At 44.8% G+C, this 19,556-nt stretch overlaps 1 long non-coding RNA gene across 3 annotated transcripts; it reads left to right on the forward strand.

The window, feature by feature from the left end:
- The first annotated feature begins 9,991 nt into the window (after window positions 1-9,991).
- Window positions 9,992-12,395, forward strand: LOC120668881. 3 transcript variants are annotated; one of them, XR_005672619.1, is made up of 4 exons: window positions 9,992-11,324; window positions 11,415-11,533; window positions 11,614-11,748; window positions 11,873-12,395. It is a non-coding gene; the product is annotated as an uncharacterized LOC120668881 (long non-coding RNA). The 3 variants fall into 3 exon arrangements; XR_005672618.1 differs by having other exon boundaries at window positions 9,992-11,300; window positions 11,388-11,533; XR_005672617.1 differs by having other exon boundaries at window positions 9,992-11,533.
- The last annotated feature ends 7,161 nt before the right edge of the window (window positions 12,396-19,556 follow it).

The raw sequence follows: 19,556 nt of genomic DNA on the forward strand, positions 1-19,556 counted from the left end.
CAAAACATTCTATAACTCCATTCCAGTGATCTATTGCTGGACTGGACTTCTGTCAAAATGTCCCGGATACTTGCACTATGTTAGGGTAAATTCTTTTGAGCACTAATTTTGCTTCCAACAGCTGAAGCACATGGAACCTTTTTTCTTTTGATCGATCATACAACGGTTCCTGGAATTCTGAAAATTCCAAAACTATTATCCCTGACAATAGGACAGGCGTAGCCTTACTCGCATGCATACTATATATCTTTAGAACTCTTTTCTAAGTATGCTTTCTGCGATAGTCCTGATACCCCCTTTTCTTTTATCCCGGTGAATTTCCTTTCCTAGAGTGAATGGCTCTTCACCGAGATTATTCTTATCAAAACTAGAGGTCATAATAACCTTCTTTGAACTTTGCGGGAAAAAGAATTTCCCATCTTTAAACTTTGCCTATTTGCAATTTGTCATCTTGACCTTTACTTAAAACTCAAAAGTTTTATTCTCACAAAACTTTAGAGGCCACTGTTCTGTGATCTGATTTCATCAGGTGGTATTCCAATGTTCTTTTCTTTCCACAACAAAACCATTTGGTTATGTCATGTATATACTTTCTCGCACAAATCTCTGTTAGGAGATATTGTTCCAATATCCATCTAATACGATCCTAGAAGTAGTATGCACCAATGTTATTATGATTCTAAAAGAATCCTTATATGAGACTGCATAAAATGTCTCATTATTTGCATAAAAACTTTTGCCACAAGTCGCGCTTAGCAACTTTCCATTTTCCCTCCGGAGTCACGTTTCAATCTTGTAGACCCATTATAGCCTACTGTCTTGACTCCATTAGGAACTTATTCTATGTTCCAAAATAAATTTGGAACTTTTAGGTCTCATTATATCTTTCATGGCTTCTCGCCACGTCAATGAATGAGACAACTCAATTTATGACATTCATACAACGTGAAAACATATGTTGAGACAATTTCAGCGCTTGAATCATAGGAGTGAACATACAGTCCCACTTCTCTTCAAGCCTTAGTTCTCGACATACTTTACTCCCCCAGATTATCCCATCTATTGCAAAGATGGAATATCTTCAAACTTTTGTTTGGGTTTGTTCCTTACAAGCCTCAAAGGGTGCTTTAATCACCACATTGCTTTAAGCACCACCTTTTTTTCTCGGGTGTTTTGAGGCTCAACTCTCTTTTCTTCCTATTTAGAGCTGAAAAACTCTAAGAATCTTGCTTATTTTTATGGTTGGGATATCAACATTACGACCGTTGTACTCCCTTTTCGGTCGGTCATATTCACTTTAATAGATCATTTTTGCTTTTAAAAATGCATCGCATTTAACTTTGTGGGGAAATTCTCTCTAAATTTTAATCTTTCTTGTATTTCTAATCTTTCTCCCCCTCGAAATATGGTACAAACTTTGCTGTCATAATTTCGAAACTATTTTTAACACTTGTGAACGAGGAGCATTTCATTACTAGAACTTTATTCACATGACCAAGTCATACAAAATAATGGGAGTACCATTTCCTCGTTCCTTTTCAAGAGCTCCTCAGAGTTCTTGATTTGTTGCACTTTCAAGAACTCATCAAGTTATTTATTTTGCTATACTTTTGCAAGTCATGCTTGCAATCTTAGTTCGCATACAACTTTCTTTTTGTCCTTCGATTCTTTTCAAGTCACTATCCAACATGCCACTATAGTAGTGCATGAGAATTGTTGGGATAACTTTAAAAGCTCCCCCAGATTTCTTCACTTTTATGTGATACTCATGTCGCACGTGAGTCATCACAAAAACTTTCCCTGTCATGCAGGATATGAATGGCACAAGTGCCAAAATTTTTCCGACTTGCGGTAATAAACTTTAAATGCATTGGTAACACATGTTTAATTCAACGTTGGTCAAATTGAACATGCGTCAAACTCATTTCAACCATTATCTTTACTGTTGTTGAAGGACGAAGAAACTTTGGTCACAATGACTAAAACATGCATATATACTTTATTTTCTGATTAAATCTTCCCGTTGGTTCCAATTTAATTAGAAAATTTAACAAATCTGTATATTACAAAAAATTTAGTGAGAGAAAAACCAAAAACCTTTCCGAATAAGTTGCATCTCTTTTCCATATCAACTAAAAATCAGAATGGAACAAGCACTTTTCTTTCTTAACCTCAACTATACAGCTGAGTAACCTTAAAACTTTATCTGTAATGTTGATCGGAATCAACTTTTTTTTTTGTTAATTTCTCTCTACTTGGGAAGAATTGTATGTCATAATTGAACGTTGGTCAAAATTAAAATATACAACTTTCCTTTACTTTCAATTCTATATCACCGTTGGGCAGAAATAGAACACATGACAAGAATAAAAATTATAATATTGCCATCATCAACTTTGATCAGAAAATGACATCATCATAATAAACTTTAAATTTTGTTTCTTTTAAGAGCAAACTAATGCTCAACTTGACACTTACAATGGTAAAATGGTGCCAAAACAACCTTTATTTGACTTTCAACAGCGGAAGCTTTTCTTAACCTTAAAATTACAGGCTCCTTCCCACAGGAAAAAACTCATCTGAGTTTATCTTTCTTTATTGCAGCGGAGAACTTTTCTTTCTTTCATAAGCTTTTCTTTGTCTTTCTCTGTTCTCTGAAAAATGATCACTATGATGCAAAAATGTCAGAGAATTAATATTGAACTTAAAATCACAATGAAATTATAATATTATTATCATCAACGTTGGTCAGAAAATAACAATACCATAATTAACTTTAAACCAAATATCTTTCTACTCCTCTATTTAAATTTTCCTGTTGGTTCCAATTTAAATAGAGGATGAAACTTTTACTTTGCAGCGGAAACTTAACAAAATTCACTTATTCAGAAGCATCTCTGTACTCTTTTATTCTTCTAAACAATATACACGTTGGTGTAATATTCAATAGAAGTCGAATTCATCATAACTTTACTCAAAATTGCTTCTGAAAATAGAAAACATAAGACCAAGGCTTTACTATTCTGTCAGTCCAGTGCTCGGCACACTCAACATGCGCGCGCGGCCCAAAACAGCCGCTCGGATCGCTCGTAGGCCCTTGGCCCATCAGCTGACGACCAGGCCGCCATTCCAACCCATCGCCATAACCCGCATGGGCTCATTCTGGCCCGTGTGACCGCCGACCGCCCCTGGCCATCGATCTGCTCGGGTCGACATCCGACGGCCGGTCGCGCTCCTCGCGTGGGCAAAACCCGCGGCCGGCGACGAGCTCTCCAAACCCTAGCTCATTTTCTTTCCTCACACCTTTCTCTCTCAAGTGGAGGCGGCGGCCGCCAAGTGCTGGCCGGTGCGCGCCTCGCTGTTCGCACGGGCCATCGAGCCACCATGGCCGGCGGGCGCTGCTCGGTTCGACCCCGTGATAGGTCGGCGATCCCGAGCCGTTCTCCTTCTCCCTCCACCCCGACCCAAGCCTAAGGCCACCACGCAGCTTGCCGGCGCCGCCGCGGACCCTCTCGCCAAGGCCGTGTGCGACAAGTCACGTGCGGTTCCGTCGAGGGGCTCCGCTAGGGCGCTCCTACGGTAGAGCGCGCAAATCGAGAGGATGTGAGCCCGACGACCGGCGAGGTGTCCCGGAGCGGCGCCTCTGTTCATCTTTCCCGCACGGCGTCAAGCGAGTACATGCCGTGGTGACCGGCGTGAGGACCATGTAGGTCAAACCGGTTCCTTTCTTCATGCTAGGGTTAGGTTTAGAGATCGTGTTCGATCTCATCTTTCCTCTGTCGTATTTCTTTATCGATTTGAGATCGAATCTGTAACACCCCGGTGTTAATTTTGACGCTAGCATTGTGCTTAATCACTAATCGAGGCTAATCATCGTCTTTAGCGCTAATCGAATTCGCATAGTAACTTTCGACTTAGCTACGTTTGATCTTGTTTTTCTCCCTAATCCGAGTTCTAAATCAACTTTTGCCCAACATCAATGTTGTAGGACTGTTCTTCCTCTGCAACTTTCATTTTGGCAAAAATTCAAGTTTCAGCATGAAATTTAAAGAAAATCTTTAATTTTGCTTTGAATAGGACATTTTCAAATGCACCCAAGTTTTAAATTTTATCTTTCAAACCATTGTTCAAATGAAAAAGTGCCAGAAACAAAAGTTGAAGATCTCAAAATTTTGAACAACTTTCGTATTCAAAAGTTTTTCATTTGAGGCCAAGAACAAGGAGGAAAACTGAATTTACAAACTGGAATTTGAAACTTCGAGCTATTTACAAAATCGCCCTCACTCCACCTCCTCCCCTGTTCGCTGCTCGACACGACGCCGAAGCCGTCGCCGCTTTTCGACGTCCGTGTCCACGCGTCACGCAGACGAACCTCGCCCGTCGTGCTTACACGCCCAGCCTTATCCGCACGGAGTCGTGTCCGTTTTTGCCATTCCCCTCCTTCCTCGCGCTCACGCCGAGCCGAGCTCGAGCTCAGTGCCGCCACCGGTGCCGATTCTAGCCATCCTCGCCACCCCCGCTCGATTCTCCGCGCCCTGAGCCGCACGACCTCGCCCCGAAGCTCCTCCGTCCCTCCACGAACTCGGCCGCGCCCACACCCGGCCGGAATCGGGGCCCAGACCGCCGGCCGCCATTGCCCCTTCACCGGAGCTCCGCCCCCACCGTCGAGCTCCACCCTCCCGCCGGCCTCCGGTCGATTCGCGCCCTCGGTGAGCTTCCCCGTGCCTCCCTCGTGCTTCCCGATCCCGTTCCCTTCCTTTTCTTGCGCCGGCGCCGCCGGAACGCGGCCATGCCGCCGCCGGTCGAACCGCCAGTCGCCGCCGCCGTCGCGGGCCGCGCTCACGTGGCCCTGCGCCACGCCGCCACGCGCGTCGGGTCCGCCCGCCCTCACTGGCCGTCGCGCCGCCCCGCTCCGCTGCCACCTCACCCCGCGGCCGCCTGACTGCTGCGCCGCCGCAGTGACCGCCATGGTTGTTGTCGCACCCTCCTGCGCCGCCCCGCGTGCCCTGCGTCGCCCCACGGGCACCCCCTCCCACTCCGCTGGTCTGCCCTGGACGTGGTCCGGCCAGGCCGCGCCGCCGGCCGGCCGACGCCGGCGGGAGGGAGCCGCGCCGCCGCCGAGCCTGGCCGCGGCCTTGGCTTGGCGCGCGTGCGGGCCAAAAGCAGGGGAGGGGCGATCTGGGCTCCCTGGCATGTGGGGCCCAGCCGTCAGCCCCTTCTTTTAGTTTTCGTTTTTCAATTTTCAATTGTTTATTTCGGTTGTTATTTCTTAAATGCAGAATAAATGACAGGAAAATGCTAAAAATGCAAACCAAATTTTGTTGGGTTTCTTAGATCAAGATCTTCAGAAGAAAAATACTTGTACAAGGTAAATGTCACTTTTGCCCCTGCTAAATATTAGGGTTGTGTTTAATCTAGTTTATTTAATACCGGTTGTTCCGTTGCTCTAAAAATTATGAAATTTATTCAGTAGATTACTCTTTGTATGTGTAGTCCATTGAAAAATTTTCAGGTGCATGGCCTATGTGCATGTTTGTGGATATATTGTTGTTTGATTTTCTTTCCTAGACATAAAGTAAATACTTTTCTATATCAATAAAGGTTGGTAATTTATTTATGCACTCCTCATCAGTAGCTTATCATGATAGAAAAGTTATGCTACTAGATCCTTTTGGCGTGTTAAGTGTTGATCTTTATTTAATTCTTAGTTTCAGTTTTTATCCCCGATTCTTGTGGTTAGTAAATTCTAAGTCCGTAGTTTTATATTTTTTTCCTTATGCTCTAGTTGGGCGATTAGTCGTCCTAAGTAGTTTAGTAGCTATTGTTTTGAAGGAAACACTTCAGGCTAAAACGAGTTGAACTTCGGAACCGCACCTAAGCACTCAATTCGTTAGTCGTTACTTTCTTTGTGGTGGTTACTCAGTTGATGCATGTCAGCTCTGTCGGTTCTTTCAATTGCTTTGTATTGAAATGCGTCGCATCATGAGCATCCATGCACTGCTGTGGTTCTGACTCTAGCATGGCATCCTTTCATACATGTAGACACCACGAGCGAAGCCGTCTACGAGTTGGTCGCTGAGCCAATCTCGGAGCCGCAAGCAGGGGAACTGCAAGCCGAAGCAGCAGCCGAGCCAGAAGATGGTGTAACGGTGGACGCACCCAGAAGATGGATGGATGGACCCGATGTGCATTACCCAAAGAAAGATGTCCGCCAAGCGAATATCATCTAACCAACACTAACTAATTCAGTGTTAATCCCAAGCAAGTCCCGGAGCATAACCTCTATTTTCAGTATTCAATATTATTATTTAAGTATTGTGCATTAAGTTTTTAGGAGTTGAATGAAACCCTAGTATGCATATTTCTCCCTAAGTACCTATGAGTCTCTACTAGTATACAGGCACCGTTAGAAATGCTTTGATAATTAGGGACCCGGTAGAAGTCGAGTGATTCCTGTCACTCGTGAGATATATGTCTTGTTACTTATGGAAAAGTTACTGAAGAAGGAATCATTGAGAAAAGAAAGGAAAAACTGGAGACCGGGCGGAGATGAATAGGTTATGGATATGGAATGGATGGAAAGTAAGCCTCCGCCTGTGTCGATTGAGGACCGTACCGTTGTTGGCAGTGTTGATCGAGGATTGAACTGTACTAACCACATGCCGGAAGTAGGAGGTAGTCGAAACCGGTAAGCTCAGTACCATATGCGCACCGGTAGGCGGACTTGATACTGTCTTCACCAGTGGAGCTAGTATAGAAACTCATGGCTGACCCTTCGTTGGTATCGGTGGGGCTAGCAATCCCGGGTCGCAGGGCAGTTCGACTATTCGGTGTGCATATGTGAAGGGTTGGTGTGTATAGCCCGACGGGGCATATACGTGCCGTGTTGGTTAGGTCCACCTTGCAAGGTTAAATCGGATCGATTCGCCGTGACTCGCGGTTATGAGAGCCTTGATCTCTTTGTCACATCGTAGTAAAGAATTGGAATGAGAATGGAATGGTGATGATATGATGTTGATACTCTGTAAAGATTGATGTGATCAACCTTGCTTGCTCTAGATGTCAGGTAAATCTAGTTGGTACTTGATAAACTTAAATTGAGCTAAAATATTGAAAGTAAGGATTCATTATTAGTAGCCTTTCAGCAAAACAAACTCCAGAGCCAAAAAGCTTTGCATGTCTAGATAGTGGGCTAAGTATACCCATAGTCGGGTAAGCCTTGCTGAGTATTAGTATACTCAGGGTTTGTTGTCACCTTGTTTTCAGGTAACTACTGCTGGCTGGAGCTAACCAGGATTCACATCGGTGGGCTCGATGTGACGTCCTCACGTCATCGTAGTAATCGTTGTTTTTTTAAACTCAACTTCTATTTAGTTTCCGCTGCATTTTGAACTCTGATATTTTACGTAAACTTGTTTGTAAAACTCCGCTTTGTAAATTAAACTTGAGAACTTTTGTCTGCTTGTAATCATCTGTGCTCGTCTTCGTGCGAGACTTCCAGTGTTTTTCGATCCTTTAACCGACAGACGTCCGGATTACACTGTTTTAAGTGCACAGTAACTTGATTAATCATTAAGATGATAGTTAACGCACTTAAGCTGGTTTAATTTGGGCGGTTCTGTCACAGAATCTCACTTTCTTTGTTCTGTCTCTGTTTCTTTCGATTCGCAACCGGATCGTCTTTTCCGTTCTCCTTCCGATTTGAGATCGGATTAGTTCTGTTCTTGCGTTTAGGGTTAGGGTTGGTCGAAACCGAATCCCTTCTTTTCTTTGATTCTTTCGATCCGAGTTCGGATCCATCCCGAAAATCGATCTTCTTTGCTAGATCGGCTAACTGATACCATTGTTAGACCTGTTGGATCGTCTAGGAGTAGATCGGCGGGATTTTCCATACTGTGAGACATACCTTTCACTGTTATTGCCGTCCACGACTTCAGGACGACCTCGTTCGTCGATGGAGGCAGCACACAGGCAGCGATGGGCGGTGTAGATGCGTCGTGGTGGCGGTGCCGGCGTGGCGCAGGGGCGACGAGCTCGCGGTGGCGCTGGTGGCGGCTTCCCGTCGCTTCAGCACCTCCCTCTCGATCAGACTAGGGTTAGGACAGTGGGACACTGTGGCGGCGATGAATCTCATGACCAGTGCCGCAATCCCCACCTCTATATATGGCACTGCGCGATGGGGGCCCACCAGCCATCTATTGGGCTGGGCGTCCCCGATCAGGACGCGAGTCAAGGGCCTAGTTCGCCGTTGGGCCAACTGGTGGAGATCAATACTAACATGGACATCTGCGACAACAATGTGAAAATTTGTCAAAATATGACTTCGTTTCTCTGAATCAGCAAAACATATATATTTGTGAAGCAGTGACTAATCCAAGGGACAAAAAAATCCAGGTTAGGCGGAAGCGCATTTAGTATTCCTAGGCTGATTTGCCGCCTTCTCCGGTTGTCTACCATTTATGTAATATCGAACTCTAGTTTCCTCGCTAGAATGGTCCAGCCCATAGCTGTAATCCTCTAGACCATATCTTAGGGCGCTCGGTGAAGCGCGTTGTCTGTAACAAACATTTCTACCTTAATCACAAAGATACGCAAATCTTTTGCGTATTCGACAAAAAAAAGCTCAGCTGAAATTCATATTTCAGTGCCTCTTTTCCAACTAGCTAACTTTGGAATTCAAAATAAGTTACATGGCAACTGTTTTCAGTATGAAAAATGATACTTCTTTATCCCCTATCCATTTGGGTACCTGTCATCCAACACTCACACGTAAATTCTCCTTTATAAGCCTCTGAATATTACTGTTTATCCAAATTAAGATATTGTCAGACTTTTAGTTTACCCAGCCATCTATAGGTCTCTTTTTAAATACCTTGCTGACCTTTTCCTGAAAATAGAATGGCAAATTTGTGAAACACAAACATCCAGCTTCACAATGATACTCTTGTTGTCCAACATTGATACATGAAAGCTCACGTTATTTAAGTCCCAATTCAATACTTCATTACTGTATTCCCTGACTTGCAACATTTTCTAAGCATGTGATTTAAACAGCTTTTCTTTGAACTTTAGGGGCTTCGAGTCTATCCGAACATTTTTCAAACTTTTCAAATTTGGATAATGTTTTACCAAATTTAACTCGGTTCTCATTACTATGTGTTGACGCCGATCTAGAACCAACACAAGAGCGCGCACAATCGCGCGGTGCAGCACCTCCTGCATGAGGTGGTCTGGTCAGGCCGGTCACTGCGGTGAAGCGGCCAAGTCCAACGAACGCTCGCCCAGGAGGGACCCCGTCAGGGCAAGCGCATGTAGGGTTGTTCTAGGATCAGCAGGCTACCTATAACGTATTTAGACGTCACGGAGACGAAGGAAGAACAACAGATAGGAGGTTGGAAGGCTAAGGTTTGGAGATAAAAGTAAATGCAATAAAAAGATAAAGAAAATGTAATGTATTACTGTGTTTTGATCGATTGGATACCCTCAATCGGCCGTGACCCTTTATATTTATAGGGTATAGTGGATTTATTCCGTAAGAAATCCTATTACAAGATCTGAATATATAAAATTTTCTAATTGTACTCGGACTTTGCTTGGACCGGTCAGACCGGTTGGACCCACCGGTCAGATCGGTCGGCTCTTGCCAGACCAACTACAACGTCTAGACCGTTGTTCAAACTGGTTAGACCGGTTGCTGCCAATTTTAGTCGTCAACACCGTGGAATTTGTCCTCACAAATTCAAGCATTCGACAAAACGCAGCACAAAGTGGTACGGCCGTATTTACTGCTAACTACTAGTATATTCTTTTTTGTTTTTGAAACTACTACTAGTATTCTTTAATGATTGGCAATGTTCTTATATTGACAAAGACGCCTTGCCACCATGGAGTAGTATGGACATCAAATAGTGCTGGGCCGAAACTTCCTCGCTCTTTAGCTCGGCCCAAACGTCATTTACTCTTTATTTTCCCCATCTTTTTCCACACGGGCCAAAACTAAAAATCCCCCTCCACTGCCACATCCCCGCTTGTCTCCGGCCATGTCTACCGTCTACCTCCTCCTCCGCGGCCGCCGCTCCTCTCGAATCCCTTGCGGAGCTGCGCCTCACCCTTCTCCCCCGCGTCATCCGCTGCGACCTCCGCATCTTCCACTGCGAGAACCCACTCCGACCGAATGGATCTACTGGAAGGTGTCGCCGTGTCGGTGACAGAGCCGGATGCCGCTGGCCGTGACCGTGATCTCCAGCTCCTGCTCCTCAGTCCTCATCAAGATGAAGGTGTTGTTTACCTGATGACCAGGAAGAAATACAAGCAACCCAAGGCACGGGTTCTCGCTCTTCACACGAGGAACAAGACACTGCTGGGCGCATCTGAAAAGCCAACCCTGTCCACCTGCCATGTAATGCTCTACTTAGTGCCATTGCCAACTATATGAATCCAGAGACGGACACAAGTAGGTAAATTCTGAATCAACTGAAGAGGATGTGGATCTACTATTAATTAGTTATCCATGACACTTGCTCTGATTTCACATGGTGGGTTGATGGTCCTGTTGTTGATGGCAACATTCGCTGCTTCATGTGTAGCTTCCCACACAAAAAATAGCAGTCAGAGGGCAGTTATCCATGACTGTTGGAAGATTAATTTTTTTATTATTAGAAAAGGAAAGTAACGGCATTAGTATCATTATTGCTTTCATATTGAACTTGCGAGCCTTGGATCATCATTCTAGCTTTTGTCGATCAGCTGCATTCTTCACCTTGTACTGGTGGGTCCTTTTATCATCCTCATCTCTGTTAGGGTCCATTATAATTGCTTTGTTTTTACCCAGTCAACTGTTTCATTTGCTGATGTCTACACTGCTTCAAGTGTAGCTTTCCAACACATGGATATGACTAGTTATCAGGCACTACATCGTTTTTAATTTGTTGCAGATAATATAACTGGTTGCATAATTAATTTGGGATGATATACCCTTGGATCCTAAGTTGGGTTAATGTAGGAAGAGTGAAAAATCAAGATAAGAACAAACGTTGCAGCCTGGTCCGAATGGATCTACTGGAAAGTGTCGCCGTGTCAGTGACAGAGCCGGATGCCGTTGGCCGTGATCTCCAGCTCCTGCTCCTCAGTCCTCATCAAGATGAAGGTGTTGTTTACCTGATGACCAGGAAGAAGTACTGATGCTGATAGGAGCGCTGAAAGGCTCTCAGAAGGCGATGGAAGCGAGAAGCTTCCAAAGGAAGGAGGCGGCGAGAAGCTTCCTGAGGAGGAAGGCGGCGAGAAGCTGTCTGAGGAAACCCGTACAGATAAACTTATAATGCCTTGTACTGATAAGAGTACTTTCTTTTGCTCTTAGTTTGGTTTAGTGAACCAAGTTTTTCCTCTAGATTCCTAAAATCTAGGGAATATTGTAGAGAAAGTTGAAGATGTGCCACAAAAGGCGGCCTCCGTGGTGCAGGCGACTACTTCCCAAGTCTCATCGGAAAGTGTCGTGCCACAAGAGAAGCTGAAGCTTACTTTCAAGCTGTTGGGGGTAAGTAGTCGAATAATTTCGAGTATTTAGGTGTAGATCAAGTAGTATGTACTGATCTTTTATTTTTATATTTTTGGCAGGAGGTGTTAGAGCAGGGGGTAGCCAGCCACAGGACAATTCAGAGCTAAATGCTCTGAGAGAGCGAGTGAAAACGCTCTCGTCCGAGAAGGCTGCCCTTCATGAGAAGATCAAGAAGCTCTCCAAGGCCAAAAAAGGTTAGTCTTTAGCATATATTATGCAGTCGACTAGATTGTTCTGCCTGGTATTTATGAGCTTTTCTTTTTAATCGAGTACACAACTTGGTACTGGATCTAAAGATTCTTATGTACCAAAACGTAGATGAGATCGAGAAGCTCAAGAAGATCAAGGAGCTCGAAACCTTGTCAGAATCCCGGGACTTGATACAGCGGAAGCTCGAAGAGCTTAGAGAGGTGAGGGATGCTGCTCAAGACGTGGCAGGGCTTGTGGAGATCCCAGAGGGGAATGAAGACGAACCGCTCATGTTGGCGGGGAGGCTTCGGAAAGTACCCGAAAGCTTTGAAAGGTATGTCTCCACAACCACCCGACAGTACGTGGGACATGTACTCGGATTGGTGAAGTCCTATTGGCCACGTACTCCCCTGAATGCGCTCGGGGAAGGTGCAAAGGCCGATTGCACCGACGACCAATTTGGTCAATATCTGAGAGAGACCTCCCCCATAGCGGACAAGATAGTGGAGACCTTGAACAAGGCCGGGTCACCTTGAGTTTCTCCATGAACTGTTTGGCGTGTAAGCCGCAAGTACTCTATTCTGTACAAATGTTTAAATTTGTGTAATGTCAAGTACTTGTTTTATTCCTCGCAAAAAAAATATTTGTTTTATGGTAGGATTATGCAATCCTTTGGTTTGTCGAATAATTGATACTCGAAAAGCATGAGTTCTGGCAGCATCGCGCCTACTCAATCTTGATAGTAGATACAAAGAGTTGTATCCATAGGTGCCATGAGAGGCAGAGTTGTATCCATAGCCCCGGGTCTGACACGGGGGCTACTCCATATGGAGCGCGAGTACTTCGCGCACCGCATATGATTAGGATTTCGAGGCTTGAGCATCTCACAGCCTCGAAGCAACCGGAAGTACTTGGAGGACTACTCGACGAATCTGAAGGAAGGCCCAGAAGCAACTAGAAGGATGTTCTGACTACTTGAAGTACTCGAATACACCCAGCCAAGTACTCGACGCCTGCAGGACTCGGCTACGAAGAGCTCGGGGGCTTGTCAGACCCGGGGCAACGGGACTGCTTATAGGCATAGAATGTTCTAGAGTAAGGGATAGCTCATGGATGTACCTTACCTCTCTTGTAACTACCCGAATAGGGGCAGAACTAGCTGCTGAACAAAGAAAACTATCCGATTGTGTTGTAGTATGACTCCAACTATACTCAACTAGGACTTTCCATGTAACTCTGTCCCCCCGGTTTTATAAGGGCGGGCAGGGACCCCCTCGAAACACATCAACACCTAAGGCAATACAAACAACCACACAGGACGTAGGGTATTACGCAACTCGCGGCTCGAACCTGTCTAAAACTAAGTTCCAGAGCAGTCAATTCCTACCTACAAACCTTACTGCTAAGGGTATCCCTGAGTAGGATTGGCGGTAAACACCGACATTATGCAATCTGGACTGCTTGGCTCAGATAGATCAAGGTGTTGTTTACCTGATGGCCAGGAAAAAAAGATTAAAGAAATACAAGCACCCTGTGCCATCACCAAATATATGAATCCAGAGATGGACACAAGTTGGTAAATTCTGAATCGACTGAAGAGTAGGTGGATACAAATATACTACTGGATCAATGCATACCAGAAAAGCTGCACAAAATGGAGTCCAGCTACCTCACGTGATCAAGGTGATTCGAACAGAATCTACATTGCGTGTGTATCACTTGATGCAATACACTTTTGATTCTAGAGTAGTTGAAAATTTTCCTATATTAATCAATGTTGAAAATAGCAATGCATACTTTGAGAAGCTTCTAAAAGATTTGAGAGTAGGCATGAACCATGGTTGCCATGCATCATAATAAAATATGAATACTCTAGAAACTAGATATTCTTATGGTTAGATAAGAATGAGAAAAATCTTAGAGTTAGATATTTTGTAGAAAGTGTGTAGAAGATGGACACATGGCAAAACAATATGAACCATGGAGTTCTATAAATAGGGGTGCTCTCCTCCCTCTTATATGCTATGGTATAAGAGATCTAAAGTAGGAGATGGCAAGATTGCTAGTCTAGTAGTGTTATGGTAGGGTAGTCACATAAAAAATATAAGAGTTTTGTGTTATACTAAGTTATGGTGAGTGTAAGAGTCAACCCCTCAAAAAAGGGTGCGTAGCATTTATACTGAGGTCATGATAACCAAGAACCTCATGGATACCCTGTATATCTCGCTTTGCAGCGGGTCCCAAAAGTTCAATGATGTCATGCTTGAAAATGGAGGCCAGCTTGATGCTTAGCCACGCTCTTCCTTCAGGGGTTAACAGAGCTGCATAGCAAGCCATGATTTCATGCAGTGCTCCCCCTTGCAGCACCTTCAGCAAATGAGGAACATCTAGAGATATATCACAGATGACATTATCTCGTGGACTTGCTTCATTAACCTCTCAAACAATTTCTTGACTTGCTTGAAGCCCATAAACTCTGATTTGTCCTTCCCAGCTATTTCATCATGTATTGGCTCCTTGATCCGGAATGTACCATGTAGAGTCGAGACTTGCAGGTTTCCCTCAACTAGCGAAGGAGCAATACAATACCCACACTGCCTGTTCATAGAGACTAGTTTTATGGCAGACCTCCACAATTTCTGCCCCTCATATTGCATCATCAACGGCTTTCCGTCGTACTTGTCAATTAAACAGTACCAACAGCTAGTACTCTTTTCAGATAAGGGACCGAGTCTTCCTAGCTGGTCAACTTGACATCTTCCGGATCATAGATATTTTGTAGAAAGTGTGTAGAAGATGGACACATAGCAAAACTATATGAGCCATTGAGTTCTATAAATAGGGGTGCTCTCTTTCCCCTTATATATCATGACATAAGAAGACTCAAGTAGGAGATGGCAAGATTGGCATGTGTTATGGTAGGGTAGTCACATAAAGAGTGAAAGAGTCTTGTGTTGTACTAAGTTATGGTGAATAAAGAGTTGTGTCATCATATAGAGTTGGTCTCCCGTACTGGTGTCTAGGTGAACAAGGTTTTATTGGTGTAGTAAATTGAGCATGGTGTCGTAAACATATAGAGTTGTTATTTAGATTTGTTAACTAGATAAAAAGCAAAGTATTTATCTGATATGAGCAATTCTTATGAGCATGGTGTCTGATATAAAGCTAGGTTGATCTAGAGATGATGACCCGGTTTAGTCGAGATATTGATGAGTAGTAGGACGGGGATGTCGGCGCGTAGAGGAAGGTTGGAGATGTTCCCCAGGAGGAGGATGCGGGCGTTGGTGCCGGTGGCGCGGTTGCTAACATCTTCGAGGAGGAAGGCGCTCGACACCGCTAGGGCGCACATCAGGGTCGAAGATGCTCCCCACTAGGAGGATGCAGCGTCGAAGCCGTAGGTCTCGAGGCCACCAGTGTGCACGCCAGGGTCGAAGATAGTCCCCAGGAGGAGGAGAGTACCATTTCCGTGGTAGAACTGGATGAGCGCACCGAGGCTCTTAGCGTACGCGAGGAGTGGCTTGTCCATATCGAGATCCAAGACACTATGCACCTCGGGGTTATCATCGTGGAAGATGACAAGTGGTAGAGCCGCGGGTGGGTGGTGGTACCGAAGTTCGAGGATGAAGTAGGGGGTGCTAATCATTTGGCGCCATTCCTGACACATGCGCAGCCAGTTGATGTTGTGGGCAAGGCGTGAGCGGACAAGTATCTCATACTATGTGTCCGCCGAGAGAGCCTGCCCTCCAGAGTCGGCCATGTGCACTGCCTCGGATCGCTATCCTTCAAGAAGAAGGGGAGGGGAGGGGGAGGAGGGAACTGGAGTGATTAGGCGACCATTGATGAGAGAGAGACGAGGGGGTTTCTGAGGTAGTATTTGTTGGATTGTGGAAGCGAAAAGGCGGCCACCGGTTCGGTGGGCTGCTGGTAGGGATGGAAATGGTAAGCGAATAGGAAAATGATTATCCGAGATATCCGAATCCGTATCCGTGCAAATCCGATCTGTTTCCATCCTAAGGGATGGAAACGGGAAGGAAACAGAAATACGGTTATCTGAGATATCCGAATCTGTATCCGTGCGAATCCGATCCGTTTCCATCCTTGGCTGCTGGGCCTCGACGTATACTCTTTGGGTCAGGCCACCGTAAACTTTTGGGCCTCGGCTTGTGTGGGTGTGCTGATTCGGGAAACCTATACATCTTCCTAATTTTTTTTTGATATTCACCTTCTACTGTTTGAGATTCATGTGGCCCAAGAGGCACACGATCTCCTTCCTACTCACAGTCGCACCAGCCACCGCTCGCGAGTGCACTGACCAGAGTGCGAGCTAGGGGCAGGGTTTTATTTCCCAACCGGTTTCCGGTAACCGCCGGGCTCCGGTTCCGGTTTACCGGACCGGTTTGACCGGTTACCGGTGAAAACCGGTTGAATTCAAATCCAAATTCAAATAAATTCAAATTTTCCCGTGCAACCGGTTCCGACCGGTTTACCGGCCGGTTTGACCGGTTTACCGGCCGGTTTAACCGGTTTACCGGTCGGTTTGACCGGTTTGAAATTCAAAAGCTCCCGTGCAACCGGTTTACCGGCCGGTTTTACCGGTTTACCGACCGGTTTGACCGGTTTACCGGCCGGTTTGACCGGTTTGATCGGTGGGCCTTCATGGGCCGGTCCATTTTTTTTCTTTTTCTTTTTTGATTTAACTTTAAATTCCCACAAACTATACTAAATGAATGAATTTTTGAGAAAATTTGACACCATTAGATTCATCACACCTTGAAGTATTTTTAGGAATTTTTTGGGAATTTTTCATTTTTTGAATTCAAATTTAAAATTTGAATTTTGGCCGGTTGGGTACCGGCCGGAACCGGAACCGGACCGGACCGGTTTGACCGGTAACCGGTCAAACCGGACCGGTTCCCACCGGTTTGGTTAACCTTGGCTAGGGGAGGGGTGGATGAGCAACCGTTGGCGAGGGGTGGGAGGTAGGGGGAGCGGCCGTCGGCGAGGTCGGCAATGGCTAGGGTGGTGGTCGAGGTAGCAGGGTTAGGATTTTGGGTTGCCAGGCTTCCAATGGCCGTTGGCTCTAGAGGAGAGCTCAGCGGTGGTGGCGCCCCGGCGGTGGTGGTTCGGCCGGTGGCGGAGGCGAGGTGGCACGGAAGGGCCGCCGGCCGGACAGGGTTGGATCCCGGTGGGCCTACCCCTACACTGGAAGAAATGTTTTAATATGGGACATATTACTCGTGATGGTTTCAAAATCCATCACTAATCCTATGTAATATGTGATGGTTATCCTTTTCCTATCATGGATTTGCAATAGTGGACATTAGGCCCATAATATAGTGGCGATTTATCAAATTCGTCACAAACCGGCCCGTAACCTAGTGAGAAGAAATGTTTTAATATTTGACAGATTACTCCTGATGGTTTCAAAATCCATCGCTAATCCTATGTAATATGTGATGGTTATCATTTTCCTATCACAGATTTGCAATAGTGGACATTAGTTCCATAATATAGTGGTGGTTTATCGAATTTGTCACAAACCGGCCCCTAACCTAGTGAGAAGAAATGTTTTAATATGTGACAGATTACTCGTTATGGTTTCAAAATCCATCGCTAATCCTATGTAATATGTGATGGTTATCGTTTTCCTATCACGGATTTGCAATAGTGGATATTAGACCCATAATATTGTGACGGTTTATCGAATTCGTCACAAACCGGCCCATAGCCTAGTGATGTTTTAAACCGAAAATAGCAAAGAAATAAAAATAAAAAATCAGGCGTACAATGGACTCGAACCTGAGTTCTACCAAGTGGACTTGCATACATGCTTATCATTGTGCTAGTACTTCACTTGTGAGTAAGTTCTGTCACGTAGATTGCATACATGCTTACCATTGAGCCAGTACTTCACTTGAGAGTAAATCTGGTATTTCATATTTTTATTTGTTCTCTAGAAACTATAACCCAAAAAATGTGGCTCAATGGGGTTCGAACACAGCACCAACTATGAATTTAGGATAGACTTATATCTAAACTTTGGAAAGTGGTTGGAAAGTTGTGGATATCAAATTCTAAGCCAAATAGCTTAGTTTATTAAGAAGATTTTCGATTCCTCCAAAATGAGTGGATCCAAATGGCCCCTAAGAAAAAATATTATGGGCAAAAATTTTTGATAAAAAAAATTAATTTGTTCCAGATCTTTACCAAGTGTTACTAACAGACACTCAGCAAAGCGCTAACAAAATCAGATCTACTCATGACATATATTCATTGCATAGATCTATTCACGTGGAGTCTAACAAAATTAGATTTTCTATTTATAATTTTTTATAGTTTACGATAACTTTTTAAAGATTCAAACGAAATAAACACAAAGAAAAATAGAAAACCCACTAAAAGAAACCAGTAACTACAAATCAGGCATACATTGATCCAATGAGCATGAAATTTTTACGATAACTCAAGCATATAATGATTAACCCACCATAAAAATTTCACCATAATTGGACCATTGAAACTATTGCTATGAATTAGTTACCAAAAAATATATATTTAAAGTTATATAAAAAACTTTATGCTAAAGTATACATATCATATATTCACTGCATTGACCTACTCATGTGGATTCCAACAAAATTAGATTTTTTTTATTTTATAATTTTTTGTGATTTACTATGTTTTTTTGAAGATTCAACTGAATTAAAACATAAAAGAAAAATAGAAAAACCACTCAGGGAAACCGCTATGAAGGTCATATGTCCGGTTTTAAAGAGACGAGGGAGCAACCATATTCGATTTGTTTTTGTAGTTGAGGGGTGTGAAAAGGACTTTTTTTTTTCTCTATACAATGAATCAAACATATTTGCGGGCCAGATCACCAAGCTGAACCCATCATCACGGGCCTTAAAACTCCCTACAACGGTCCGCCATAGTTCCCATCAAAATTAAAACTCTCAACAAATTATCGGCCCAATCTGATCTAAACAAAGTATCGGCCCAATCGCGTCAAGACACGCGCACTTCGGCAGCATGTGGTCAGTGCGTGGTGTCGTGTGGTAGGCTCGCCCGCACAAACCCAAGTCTAGTCAGCGACACGGTTTCCACTGGCTATTTGCCTATTTCCCAATGCAAGACCACCTCCAGCAACTAGCAGCCTAGCATTCTAGCAAGCATGGCGTCAGAGAGCATGGACGCCGAGGGTAGCTCGTCGCGCGGGCTCGCCGGCGGCAACGGTTGGCCGCAGCCTCCTTGGACTTGGAGGCCGGATTATTGGCGGGTAGATAAAGATTACAGCTACAGCACTAGTCGCGGTAGCAGCAGCTACACCAGCACTACTCAAGGTACGGGCCACTCCACTCCATCTCCCTACACCAACACAACAACATCCGGGGGATTCACCCTGTCCCAGCAGTCGTCCTCCCCCTCCCGTGCCCTTGATCTGATGAGCCGCCGGGAAGGGGAAGGCGAGCACTCGGAGAAGAAGCTCGAGTACATCAAGTGCCTCTTACATGATGAGTTCTTCGTTGCCAGAGGAGATGTCAGTGTTCTGGACAGGTGGCTCTCGGAGATTATGGGCGCCACCGCCGACGCATCCGAAACGAGCTTGCTGCATTTTGCAGGGGCCTGGATCCGTGCTCTCACCGGGATCACGGAATCTGTCAGTAACAGGTTTCTCGGTGACATGCTCCTCACTGTTCCTGATGAAGAACGACTACTTAAGCATATCTACTCGCCACTGTTTGCCGAAACTTGCATCGTGAAGATGCTCCCTTTTGTCGACGCCTTAGTTGCTAGGCACTCCTGCGACACC

This window comes from Panicum virgatum, chromosome 4N (assembly GCF_016808335.1).
Source record: "Panicum virgatum strain AP13 chromosome 4N, P.virgatum_v5, whole genome shotgun sequence".
Lineage (NCBI taxonomy): Eukaryota > Viridiplantae > Streptophyta > Magnoliopsida > Poales > Poaceae > Panicum > Panicum virgatum.